General features: G+C 49.5%; 1 protein-coding gene across 1 annotated transcript in view; it reads left to right on the top strand.

Annotated features, from left to right (window-relative positions):
* Window positions 1–13,240, top strand: part of TET3 (tet methylcytosine dioxygenase 3) — a 104,516-nt gene that overhangs the window by 35,512 nt on the left and 55,764 nt on the right. The window lies entirely within an intron of this gene.

Below are 13,240 nucleotides of genomic sequence, written 5' to 3'. Positions count from 1 at the left end.
GGAGCTTCTGACAGAGATGGAGAGGAAGGTTTTCTCTGCGGGTTTTTTTCTTTTTGAAACAGTTTTATGCAGATAATTATGTAACACTGTACATTTGAGTGGGTTTTGGTGCATTCAGAGTTTTTGTAGCCAGCAGCAATATCTGTGTTGTGAGGTTTTCATCATTCCCGATAGAACCTCTGTAGCAAGCGGCATCTACCTCCCCCATGTTTGGCCTGTCCCCATGGCCCCTAGCAGCCACTAATCTACTTAGTGTCTGTGGATTTGCCTAATCTGGATGTTTCGTGTAAATGGAATCGTGGGCTGTGTGACCTGTTATGTCTTAAGGTTTACTTAGCGCTGAGTTTTCAGGGTGTAGCGAGGGTTCTAGCACGTGTCAATACTTCGTTCCTTTTTCGGCTGTGAGACTCCTGCGTGTGCAGAGACCACCTTTCCTTTATCATTTGATGGACATGTGGGCAACTTCCAGCCTTTGGTCATTATAAATAATGTTCCTGTGGACATTCATATGCACGTTGTTATGTGAATTGCATATTTTTAAACTGAATTGTCCCTTTTTTTAGACACTGAGTTACAAGGGTTTTAATACAGCTATCCCTTATGCATGATTTACAAATACCTTTAACCATTATGTGGGCTTTTCCCTACCCTGTTGATAGACTTCTGTGGAATTCAAAGCTTGTTAATTTTATTAGGTCCAGTTTGTTTTGGATTTTTTGTTTTGGTTTTGGTTCCACGTGTAAAAAATCATCTACTTTGTAGTAATGTACGCTAGTGTTTTTCTTCCCGGAGTTCTGTACTTTTGATCCTTCAGTGAATTTTTGTCTGTCATTTGAGGCATGAATTCAGACTGGTTGCTTCATGTAGGTGTTCAGATACCTCGGCACATTTATGGGAAGACTTTGTCCCTTGGTGAGGCACTCTAAAGGGTCTCAGCATGGTTGTAACAAAAGAGATTGCTGCATAGGTCATTACAGATTTGTTGATTTGCATAGAAATCGCTGCTCTTCAGGGAATCTGGGGGACTGTGTTTTAAAATCTATTTTAGGGTAATGCTTTTATAAAGTACAATAAAAATTACTGGAAAAAGCATGTGCTAGATGCTACAGCAATGTCCATTGTGATTCAAGTATGTAAAGTTAAAACTTTAAGTTTTTGAGTTTGTTGTGTGTAGCGTGACCTGATCCACAGACCATGCCTAGCGAGTGCTGATTCGGATCTTTCTAGTCAGACACTTGTGAGCCTGCACATGTCTTGTTTGGCTGTTTAGACCGTTGCTTTTATTTTTTATTTTTTTTTGAAGATTTATTTATTTTTTATTACAAAGTCAGATATACAGAGAGGAGGAGAGACAGAAGAAGATCTTCCGTCCGATGCTTCACTCCCCAAGTGACCACAGTGGCTGGTACTGCGCCGATCTGCGCCGATCTGGAGCCAGGAACCTCTTCCGGGTCTCCCACACAGGTGCAGGGTCCCAAAGCTTTGGGCCGTCCTCAACTGCTTTCCCAGGCCACAAGCAGGGAGCTGGATGGGAAGTGGAGCTGTCGGTATTAGAACCGGCACCCATGTGGGATCCCGGGCATTCAAGGTGAGGACTTCAGCTGCTAGGCCATGCTGCCAGGCCCAGACCATTACTTTTAAAACAGTTTACCTTGAAGACCCCATCACCACCACCGGGGCACTTAGAATCACAGACATACAGAACTTGGAAGGGGCAGATGTTCCCAAAGGCTTACCAGAGATGTGCCTTCTGAATTGTCACCCAAATAAAATGCAACCAGTTGCAAATATGAGTAAAACCGCACCCCTTGCTGTCCAGGGTGTTAACCACAGCTCTTGGGGTGAGGGGAATCATCCATTCAGCCCTCTGTTACGCCAGGTTATTATCCCTGTCTCAGGGAATGTTGCTGGTGGGAAGAAAGTACCTTCACTGTCAGCATCTTCCAGGGGAGTGCAGCAAAGCATGGGAGAACCTACAGGTTCAACTTGGGGACCTGTGCACACTACATGCACCGGAACATCACGTTAGCGATTAGCAAGGTGGCACTTTTTAAATGTGATCAGTGGTCTCAGCTTTGTAAAATTATACACATGTTGTGTCATTGAAAGAAAAAAAGCACCTGAGTGAGTGTTGAACAGTGGTTCAAACCACCGCTTAGGATAGCCTGCAGCTCATGCTGGCGTGCTGTTTGAGTCCCGGCTACTCTATACTTCCAGTCCAGTTTCTGCTAATGCTCCTGTGAGAAGGTGGTGGCTCAGGTGCCTGAGTTTCTGCCACCCATGTGGGAGACCTGGATGGAGCTCCTGGCCCAGTGAGAGTTTTTTGCAGACATTTGGGGAGTGAATTAGTGGGTGGAAGAGCTCTCTGGGTTGTTCTCTTATTTTCTCTGCCTCTGTTACTCTGTCAAATAATTTTTTTAGTTAGCAATTGTATTAAAAACTAAGATCATTTCTAGGCAGTGGGAATTCTGTTTTTATCTACAGTTTTCATCCACCTCTGATGAGTCTGTTCCTTTTCCTTCTGTATTTCCTTCTATTCTCTCTCTCTCTTTTTTTTTACTTCTTATTATCTTTTTTTTTTTAAATTGGAAAGTCAGATATACAGAGAGGAGGAGAGACAGAGAGGAAGATCTTCCATCCACTGATTCACTCCCCAAGTTTCCGCAACGACTACAGCTGCACTGATCTGAAGCCAGGAGCCCAGAGCTTCTTCCAGGTCTCCCCCATGGGTGCAGGGCCCCAAGGCTTTGGGCTGTCCTCAACTGCTTTCCCAAGCCACAAGCAGGGAGCTGGACGGGAAATGGACCCACTGGGATTAAACTGGCACCCATATAGGATCCCAGGGTGTTCAAAGTGAGGACTTTAGCCATTAGGCTATCACATCGGGCTCTTTCCTTCTATTCTTAACAGTCCCTCTTGGATCACCCACCAGGTTTCTCCTGGTTCAGTGAGTTTATGGTATACATTTAACAGCACGTAGCATGCCTGTTGGGAGGTACGCAAAAGGCAGCTTCACTCAGGACAAAGTGACAGCTGGGAGTGGTTTTCACTGTCCGTACCACACAGAGTGTATAATGTGAGTTTATGCTGACACACACATTTAGTGATGGAATGGGACATGTGACAAAGTCTGGTGTCTGGGAAGTCCTTGTCTGTGAGGTCAAGCTCTGGTATTTTACTGTGATATCCCCACTGCCTAAAGTGATGCTGAGCGCATCTTCTTTGAGGAGTATGGATACGTGAATGTGTGAATGAGCACGTGGTAGACACGGGACGTTGTCACGTAGCATGCGGTTTTGGTCAACAGCAGAGACATGCACACCAATGGTCCGTGAGATTGTGTCCCCCAGTGATATTGTCGTCCTCTTCGTTGGTGTAAGGACACTTTGTCAGGTCCACACAGTGGTGAAATGATGCCTTTTTCACAACGCGTCCCCACTGTTCATGCACGACTCTGGGCATATGTAAAGGGCGTGGTTATTAGAATGTTCTGGTGGCTTCAGTATCAGGAGAGGGCAGCTCGTAGTTAGTAGGGCTACCACAGCTACTTTCATTATTTACTTATTTCTTGAGAGAGCTGTTTACTGGTTTACTCTTGAAATTCCTGTGATGGCCAGGAGCGAACTCAGTTCCAGCCTCCCCTGTGGGTGGCAGGAAACCAATGACATGGGCCATCACTGCTGCGTCCGAGAGTCACTTTAGCAGAAAGCTGGAGTGAAGGGCTGAGCAGGCACTCTGCTAGGGGCCACAACACAAGCCTCCTCTTTGTGAGCCCACATTCCTGCGTTATTTTCACTTAAAAAAATTGTTAATTTTACTTGGAAAATCGGTTGCGAAGAGAGGGAGAGACAGAGACCTGTCCACTGCTTCACTCCCCAGATGGCTGCGGTGGTCACAGCTGGGGCAGTCTGAAGCTGCAATCCAGGAGCCCCAAATAGGTCTCCTACTTGGGATATTCTCTGCTGCCTTCCCAAGCCATAAATAAGCATGGAGCTGGGTCAGGAAGTGGAGCAGCCAGGACATAAGCCAGTGCCCATATGGGACGCTGGCAGCAGCAGGCAGAGGATTAGCCTGTTATACTGCCACACCATCCCCTATTGGGTTTTTTTAAGATCTACATGTTTGAAAGGCAGAATGATACAGGGAGAAGCAAATCTTCCATCGCCTGGTTCGCTTCTGACATGGCTACAAAGGCTGGGACTGGGCCAGTCTGTAGCTAGTAGCTGCACATGTGTGGCAGAGGCCCAAACACTTGAGCCATCTTCCATGGCTTTCCATCCATCTTAGCACCAAGCTGGATTGGAAATGGAGTAGTTGGTATGCCAGCTGGCATCCCAGACATTATCCGCTGCACTGTGATGCTGGCCCCTCCCCTTGTTTTTTAGTTTGAAACTCCCGTCCTGCTTTCATCATTTACATGACTTAACATAGCTGTAATGGAAACCTTCCTGCACTGTGGCATTCTGCTATTGTTATATATGCTGTCCAACTTTTTCCCTTTGTTTATAATGAAGGGTTTTGTTGTGTGTTTATTACATTGTTTCAGTTTGCCAAATCATTCTTGTATTGCATTTCCAGTTTTCATTAATGTATGGAACATATATTTAGACACATACATACATACATACAGTAATGTTCAGGTTTACTTTGAAAGGCACAGAGACAAACACTGCCTCTCTGTTGCCTGACTCCCCAAATGATTGCAATAAGCGAATGTAAGTCTCCCCCACAGGTGGCGGTGTGTGCATTACCTGGAAGCTGTGTCTGACACAGGGTAGCCAACCTCTCACCATGCGCTCCTGCATATGATACCAGTGGCCCTAGCAATGCCCTAACCATCCATCCCACCAGAGGTCCACCATTTTGTTTTAAGATTTTTCATTTTTAATTGGAGAGGCAGATATACAGAGTCCTTGACACAGAAAGATCTTCTGTCCACTGGCTCACCCCCATGTGGCCACAACAGCTGGGCTGAGCCAGTCTGAAGCCAGCAGCCAGGAGCTTCTTTCTGGGTCTCCCTGTGGGTGCAGGGTCCCAAGGCTTTGGGCTATCCTCCACTGCTTTCCCAGGACACAGGAAGCTGGATGGGAAATGGAACAGCCAGGACATGAACCGGTGCCCTCATGGGATCCCAGCAGATGCAAGGTGAGGAGCCACCCACTGCACCATTGCATCAGTCCCCCTCCCCCCTTTTTTTCTTTTAATTTGGAATGGAGAGTGACATGGGAATGGGCTAGGGTGACACAGTGTCCCATGCTCCTATCCACTACTTCATTCCTCAGCTGGCTTGCAAGAGCTGGGGCTGAGTGGACCTGAAACCAGAGCCTGGAACTCCATCTTGTCCCTATCATGGGCGGTAGGGGCTAGGTAGCTGGGTCATCTTGTGCAACTTTTCCAGGTCGTTCAACAGAAAGCTGAATCAGCAGAGCAATTCTGGGCTGCAATGCTGCATGTTGGTGCATCCAGTGGTAGATTAATGTGTTGTGCCATCATACCTGCCCCGAATTCTGTTTTAGATAGAAGAAAAACCAAACTTCCTAGCTTTTATCCCCGAGGTAGGAGGGAATGAATGGGGGCAAACTCAGCTTTTAATTAAGGGACTGAATTCTGTAAGTTAGTTTTCAAGCTGCTGGTGCAATTGTGGGGTAACACTGCCTTTTTAACAATGCTCAGAACCCTTTTGGGGGTAGCGGATGGTATGTTCAAGGACCTGGCCCCTGTCAGTTTCCAGCCCTGGCTTGTCCTCTCTGCCTCCTTTGTTCATCTGCTAAAATGGGTGTTAAGCTGTAGAGCCCCCAGCCCCGGCCTCCTTAACGCAACTGAATCACTGGGGGGCTTTGCGGCCCTCTTTAGGGACACTGCCTGGGACAGATTAGCCAAGGGCTGGCTCTGGGGACGGTGGAGTTGTAGGTGTTTGCTTTCCTGTTTCCTTAGCCTAGTAGAATAACGGGCCGGTTGGCTTTGCGGGCGGAGCCGGGGGACGGCCCGCCTCCCTGGGAGCCCCTGGGGGTTTCTGGCGTCCGCAGGACGTGCACCGCGCGGCTCTGGCCATGGCCCCGCACCGGCTGCTGGGGCTGCGTGTCCGCCCGCGGAGTCGCACTCGGCCGAGGGAGGCCAGCCGGCAGCCGCCTGCGCGTCATGACCTGGTTCCTGCGTGCTGGCGGCTTTGCAGGCAGCTGCTGCTGCGCTTTGCCAGGACTCAGATGTGGTCGGGCTCCGTTTCCTTCCTGCTGGCCGCTGGCCGGGCCACTGCCGGCTGCTCGAGGCAGGGGCTTCTGTCAGGAGCTGTGGAGCAGCAGGGGCTGAGCGTCCTCGGGTGCTTACTGCGTTGCTGCGCCAGAGGGGCAGCAGGGACCAAATGCTTGGCGGCTGCGGAATTCGGGGCTCAGATCCCACTTGAAGAGTCCGCAGCCCACCCCCCTCTGCCCAGCACTCCTGTGTGTGTGAGAGAGTGAGAGTGTTAATTCACTAATGGGAACAACTCTCTAGCATCAGAGATACTGCAACAGAAATTTACCCCAAATTCCTGCCCCCTAGGCGCCCCTCTGGTCTTGTTTCTAGGTATGCAGGGGTGGTGCCCTATTTATTCTTTGGGTTTTTTTAAACCTTAAATAAAAACAAACCACCACACAATTAGAACAGTCCCAACAAGGAAATAAACCCATCCTGTACCACCCTGAGAAAAGTACTGTTGACATTTCGGGATCTTGTTCCTCGGGGTGGGGGGAGTGCAGAGGGCATGTGAGCATGCACATATGCACGCAGGATTGACAGTGGACTTAAGTGGTTAGGTTGGGCAATGGTTTGAATCCTCTGTTTTACTCCTCCTTCAAATAATATGCTTCTGCCATCACACTCTCTGAAAGCCTCAGCTTAAGGAGTGCGAGTACTGGACTGGTTTTATGTTCTCACCATTTTCACACTGTTGGAGTCTAAGGAGCTACCTTGTCTTTCGTGTTATCTGGCCCATTTCCGACCTTATCCCTGTATGTTGCACAGAGGGAAAGTGGTAATGATTAACACACACAGTTACTCGAAAGGACCCGAGTGTCTTCACCTCCAGAGGTAGCCACCACCTCGCGTTTTGGGTTTGACGTTCCCTGGCTTTCTCTGGGCGTGTCATTACACTTGTCTCTTGAACATCTGAGAGTTGGCTGGGCATGCATGCTCTTTCCAGCCGTGCTTGCTTCTGGCTGCTACTGCAGTTCTGCAGGTTTGCTCCTGGTCTGCTGGTTGACTCTGTCACACTGCCCTGTGACGTCCCACTGTCCCACGTTGGTGAGCCCTGCAGTATTTCCTGTATTTGCTCGGTGTGACGAGTCCTTGAGTACGCGTCCCCTGTTTGGCACATGTACAGTTTCTCCAGGCATAGTAACCGCTGAGCAGGGGCACGTGCTTGTTCAGCGTCCAGAGATGGGGCTGCTGCACCTGCCAAGTGCTGATTCTGCTTTGCTGTGCTGCCCTGTATTGCTTAAAAAGTGTGGCTGAGACCCACCATCATCCAGGTCCACCTGGGACTCCCTCTCGTGGTTCTCCTTGACCTGGGAAACGTGCTTGTTGTCCGTCTCCTCCCACAGCCAGCCCTGTGGGGTAGATAACGCTATCAGGCCCTGGCAAACCGATGAGGAGACGTACAGGGAGAGACGGGAGAGGAGAGAGACGGCTCTGCAGCTAGTGAGCACCTGGGGCTGTATCTGCAAGCTGGGCTTGCTCACCCCTGGGTGGTCGACTGTCAGGGTCTAACTTTATGTCTCCGCTTCCTAATGAAGCGCAGGGTCTTGTTTCTTTTTTGATGTTTATTGCCCATTTTCTTTTCACAGAGAAGTAATGCCACATTTTTAACTACTCCCTGAGGTTGTTGGTAATTTCCTTTCTGTTGATGTTCCAGGCCTGACCTGTTGCACTTGTAGCTTCTTCATTCTGCTCTTACATTTCTTGAACTGAGATGCAGCAAACTGGCCATGCTCATCTGGGTTTGTATGTGATCTTGGAAACATTACTGAATGTCTCTGGTCAAAAGCCTCATCTACTTGGTAGGAATCTGTGATAATTCAATGAGGTGTGTGATGTGTGAATGTGTTGTTCAACACATTGCTAAGAGTGTCCCCGTTGGTTACGTCGAAGCTTTCTGATTCTTTTTCTTTCTTCATCAGAACCCTGTTAATTCCTGTTAGATCAGAGAGCAGTTGGAAGTCCTGTGCTCATTTCAGTGTTGTCCTGAGCATCACTCTGGCCACTGTTGGTCCGTTTTCTAGTTGAGAAAAAAAAAAAATGAGCTGTGCATTACTGACTGATAAGTACGTAGTAACCCTGAAAACTGCCTGCTCCCCCACCGCACCCTTCGCCAACATACGTAATCCACCTGGATTTGCCACATGCAGAGAGGGCCTGCCTGGGGGTGAGGGTGTTGACAGGGGCCTGACTGGCCAGTGTACACGTCCACACTCCTGCAGAGGCAGGCAGGTGTGCACACACTGTGTAAAGGTCCCTCAAACATCTCTCTCTACTCACAGATCGGATTCATTGGTAAATCCCAGGAGGAGAGAATCCGCTTACGAGATGAATAATTGATGAATTCCAGACAGAACGTGCCATAAATACAGGCATGTGCTCACAGAGGGAGTAAGGCCATCGGCTGGGGGAGGGGAGGAAAGCATTGGGTCTGGGTGGGGCTGGAGGCCTCACACCCCCCACAGCTGCCGGTGGGGCATGCAGCTGGGATTTCCTGGGTGGGTGCCCCTCTCTAGAGTCCCTTGAGAATGCACTGGGGCGGATGGGCCAAGCCCTTGGGGTCAGTCGGTGGGGCAGCCCCCTGCTTTTGGTTGCTCTCACTTCCCTTTTCTGAGAGACTCTGAGAAGGTCTGGTCAAGGAGAACTTTGCCCTAGGGGTTGCTCTTCTTATCTTACGTCTTGTGCTTCTTTGGAAGTCTGGAAAGACTTCCTGGATTTGGGTGTCTTTCTGTCAGTGTTGCTGGAGTCACAGCTGACCTGGGGGATCTGATGGTGTTTCTGTGCCTCCACGCTGTGTTGCCACCCTGGTGTGGTGACAAGGGCATGGGAGCCCTCACCTCTGCAGCGTCATGTGGCCTCCAGGGGCTGTGGAGGCCTGGTGAAGGGGAGGTCGGCCCTGGGGATTCAGGGGCTGTGAAGTGGCAGCCGGCAGGACTCTGGGAGATCTGACCAAGTCAGGTGCAGGGCCTGCTTCCAACAGCGCCCTCTGCAGCAGGAGAGTTGTGCCTGGGGGCAGGGTGGTGGCATTGAACATGTCCCCTCCCCTGCTGGTCAGGGTAGGATAAGGCTTTGAAAGGGAAAATCTCAGCTCCTGCTAGATGATGGATGGGGACACACCCCCACCTGGAAAAACCCTGGTCTGGGGCTCCTGGAACTCTCCCAGTATCCTGGGTAGGGGCAGGTGTGAGGATCCCAGATGGCACCAGCCCCTGGGGTAGGCCTCTCTGTGGAGGTGGGCAGGGGTCAGGCACTGAGGAGGTCCTTTGCCTGCTTCGTAAGTCATCTCAGTGGCACATGACAGCCACCATGGGGAGTACTGGGTCACGGAAGAGCACCAGCTGCCCCAGTGTCATGGGCCACCCTGAGGCAGGACCGATAAGATTGTCCACAGTAGGGTAGAACTTTCTGAGCACCGGCCAGTAGAGGAGGGAGGCCGTGTAGCTGGTCACACCCTCCTACCCTGCGCTAACAGCTGTGTAGCCGACCCTGGCTGCAGACGCTGATACAGACCCGGTGGTGGCAAGGAGGGCCTTGGTGCAGGAAGACCTCGGTTCTGTTCCTTGTCTCTGCTGCTGCTTTTTACTCATTCAGCTCCATAGCCACATTGCCTCCCCGTCTCTTCCTTCCTGCTTGTGTGAAATTCAGACCCTTCCCAGTGTTGGCCTGCATGCTTGCACTGTCTTCTGCCTTTGGGCCAGCAGCCTTGAACTCTGCAGTCAGTGCCCTTGCTGAAATGTAAACTACTCTATGTGTTTGACTTCCTGGCCCACACACCTGCCTGCTCCCACTTTGGCATCAGGATATACTCAGCAACAGGTATGCGAGTAGTCAGGGGAGGGTCTGGTGACGAACCTTGTCCTATGCAAGCACATCCATAGACTGCTGTGTAAAGTGTGTTTCTTACTGAGAACTGTGGTTACAAAAAATGTTTTATAGAGAACTTGGTCTGTAAGATCCTGTACAGTGCCACATCACATTGAGTGTGTCACCTGCTGGCTCAGCTTTTTGTCTCTTCTGATTGTCCTGTGTTTCTTCCCGTCTTTAATTTGCACCCGTGGGGTGTCGGGTCCAAGTATGGGACATTCTTTATTCTACCCTACTTTTTTTTTTTCTCTGTGGCCTGTTTACTTTTGACATCTGGTTGTGTCATTCAACATAGCTTTATCCCTCCTGGTTGATGTCTGCCTATACAATCAGTAGGCTCTCCTCTGTCGTTACTGGCAACCAGCTGGAACGGGCGAGTCTGAAGACTTTCTGCCAACCCCTTGCTGGATCTGCTCCTTGTCACCTGTGACCATGGTTATCTCAACAGTGGTGAGCCAGGCTTCTACAGCCCTCTGCAGCTGACCAGGGGCCAGGAGGTCACAGCCCACTGCAGGGGTGTGGGCAAGAAGCCTAGTGAATGAATTGGTAATTAGGTCAAGCAATTAATGAGTGATCCCTGACCCTTGGCCTTGGTTTCAAGAAGGCAATGTGCAGTGCCGGGGCTGGGGCTTGCTGTGGCAGGCATGCAAGTAAGGTTGCAGTCAATGCATGGTGTGGAAAAATGGTTCATAGATTTCAGAATTTTTTACATAGACATAAACTAGTGCTGTTTTCTGCAAGTTTGTAGCTACTGCTCAGTTGCAAACTTGACAAGTAGAAGTGTGGAGCTTTTAGGAAATCCAGGTTTTGTCTGGAGTTGGATTTTTGACTGTTGAACAATTAGAAATATTCACTCTGTACATATAGGTGGGTAAAGCAGGTCCATAGTAGGTTTGGCCTGCAGCCTCAGAGCAGGGAGCTGTCTGCCAGATAGCTCCCCATCTGCTCAGTGGTCACATAGCAGAGAGCATTCTAGTTGGTTGGAAGCCGATAGGGTGTGGTCTTCCCAGGAACCTGACTCCGGTGGTTTCATTATGTACTAATTCTGGAATCTTCTGGGGGCTGCTCTCAAACTTGGTAGACTGGACAGTTGGGCATGAACCTTGCCCTCCTCATCTGTCGGTGTGTTCTGCTGGCCATTTTGCTCCAGCGTCCCAGGCATGTGCTGAGAATGGGGTCGGTGGGAGCCCTTGGAATTGGGAGTCTTCCCATCCTTGCCAACCTTCCTTTCTTCCTTTTCTCATATCCAGGTCTTCTGCCTTTCTGTTTCTTCTTGGTCTGAAAAGTGTTTTCCTTCCTAGAGAACTTAGAGGCACAAAGCTGCCTCGTTCCTCCTCGTTCTCATTCACACACCAAAAATAGCTGTTTAAGTCCCTTTTAGTTGTCTTGCCCATTTTGGGGAAGCCTCAGCTCTTGCAGCATTAGTCTTTCTGACACTGTTTTCATAAATCTCTGCTCCTCTGCTGTGTTTCTGCTTGGTTATGCATGTAAATTGGATCACTTTGGAGCTCATATCCATCCTTAGCTGCGTTAGTTTAGGTTTCTAGAAGGAAGGAAGGATGGGAGTGGACTTGATGAGATGCATTCCTAGATGTATGGTAGTATCCACCAAGGTCTGGAAAAGTCTGGCATTTTCTGTGGCTTGTAGGGGGAACAGACATGCTTTCAGTCACCTGTGAGAATGTTTCCACATCAGCCATGGACAGGAGGCATTCAAGTAATTACAGCCTGACATTGCCTTATGGGAGATACCACTTGCTGTGGGAGGGAGGCAGCTGCTTGAACAAGCAGTAGCAGGCATGTGTGGCATGGGAGCTAATGGAAGTGCCCTGGGGTGGGAGAGGGTGCAGTGGTGAAATTTCTGCTTGGGACACCTGCATCCTGTATTGGAGTGCCTGGTCTGGGTCACAGCTTTGTTCCCTGTTATAGCTTTCTCTTTTTTCTTTCTTTTCTTTCTTTTTTTTTGTAAGGATTTATTTATTTGAAAGGCATACAGAGGGAGAAATGGAGATCTTCATTTGCTGCTTCAGTCCCCGATGGCTGCAATAGCTGGAGCTGGGCTGAGCCAAAGCTAGGAACTTGGAGCTGCTTCTTGATGTCCCATGTGGATAGCAGGGGCCCTCAGCATATTAGCCAGAAGCTAGATCAGAAGCAGAACAGCCTGGACACAACCTGGCACCCATATGGGATGCTGACTACAGCCACTTTTTTTTTTAAAGATTTATTTATTTTTATTGCAAAAGTGGATATAAGGAAAGGAGGAGAGAAAGAAAGATCTTCTATCCGATGGTTTACTCCCCAGGTTGCTGCAACTGCCGAAACTGAGCCGAACTGAAGCCAGGAACCTGGAGACTCCTTGGGGTCTCCCACGTGGGCAAGCTGAGGAAGGGCCAAGAGGGCCCACCCAGCCAGTGAAAACCCCACACACAGATCTGCAGGATCCCTCAGCTTGCAGGGTCCCAAGGCTTGGGCCATTCTCAACTGCTTTCCCAGGCTACAAGCAGGTTGCTAGAAGGAAAGTGGAGCAGCCAGGACATGAACTGGCACGCATATGAGATCCCACCACATGCAAGGCGAGATTTTAGACATAGAGCCATTGTGCCGGGTCCCACAGTCACATTTCGTGTGCTGTCCCAATAGCACACTTTATCATTGCCTTTCCCCAGCCCAAGATCTGGCCTAGAAGAGTGCATTTGCTTTTTTTTTAAATTTATTTATTTTTTAAGAGAACATTCTGGGTCCTTTGTAGAATGCCCTTGGCTTTGCACTGACCTGTAGTTCCTCAGGATTAAATTCAGGCGATAGGTTTTAGCTGTAGTTCTGTGGGAGTGGTGTTAGGTACTCTGTGTCTTATCCAGAGAAGCATGCTATTGGTTTGCCCTTGGTGGTAATGACAATTTTGGCCATTTTAAGGTGGTATTGCCCAGATCTCTCCCTTATAAAGTTACAGCTATAGTTAAATTGCTTGTGAGAAGATGCTTTAAGATCGTGTAAGTGTGTCCTGCACTTCACCCAGCTTTGTCCTGGTGTCCTAAGCATGCCGCTGCTCCTGCCTGTTTGCTCGACATTCTGCGAGAGGAAGAGCTGCCCTGCTCGGGAATGAGTCTTGCAGAATTCAGATCTGTGTGTGGGGTTTTCACTGGCT

The sequence above is a fragment of the Ochotona curzoniae genome, unplaced genomic scaffold (assembly GCF_017591425.1).
Source record: "Ochotona curzoniae isolate NIBS_2020 unplaced genomic scaffold, NIBS_Ocur_1.0 contig_883, whole genome shotgun sequence".
Taxonomy (NCBI): domain Eukaryota; kingdom Metazoa; phylum Chordata; class Mammalia; order Lagomorpha; family Ochotonidae; genus Ochotona; species Ochotona curzoniae.
This window is presented reverse-complemented; position numbering and strand designations above follow the sequence as displayed.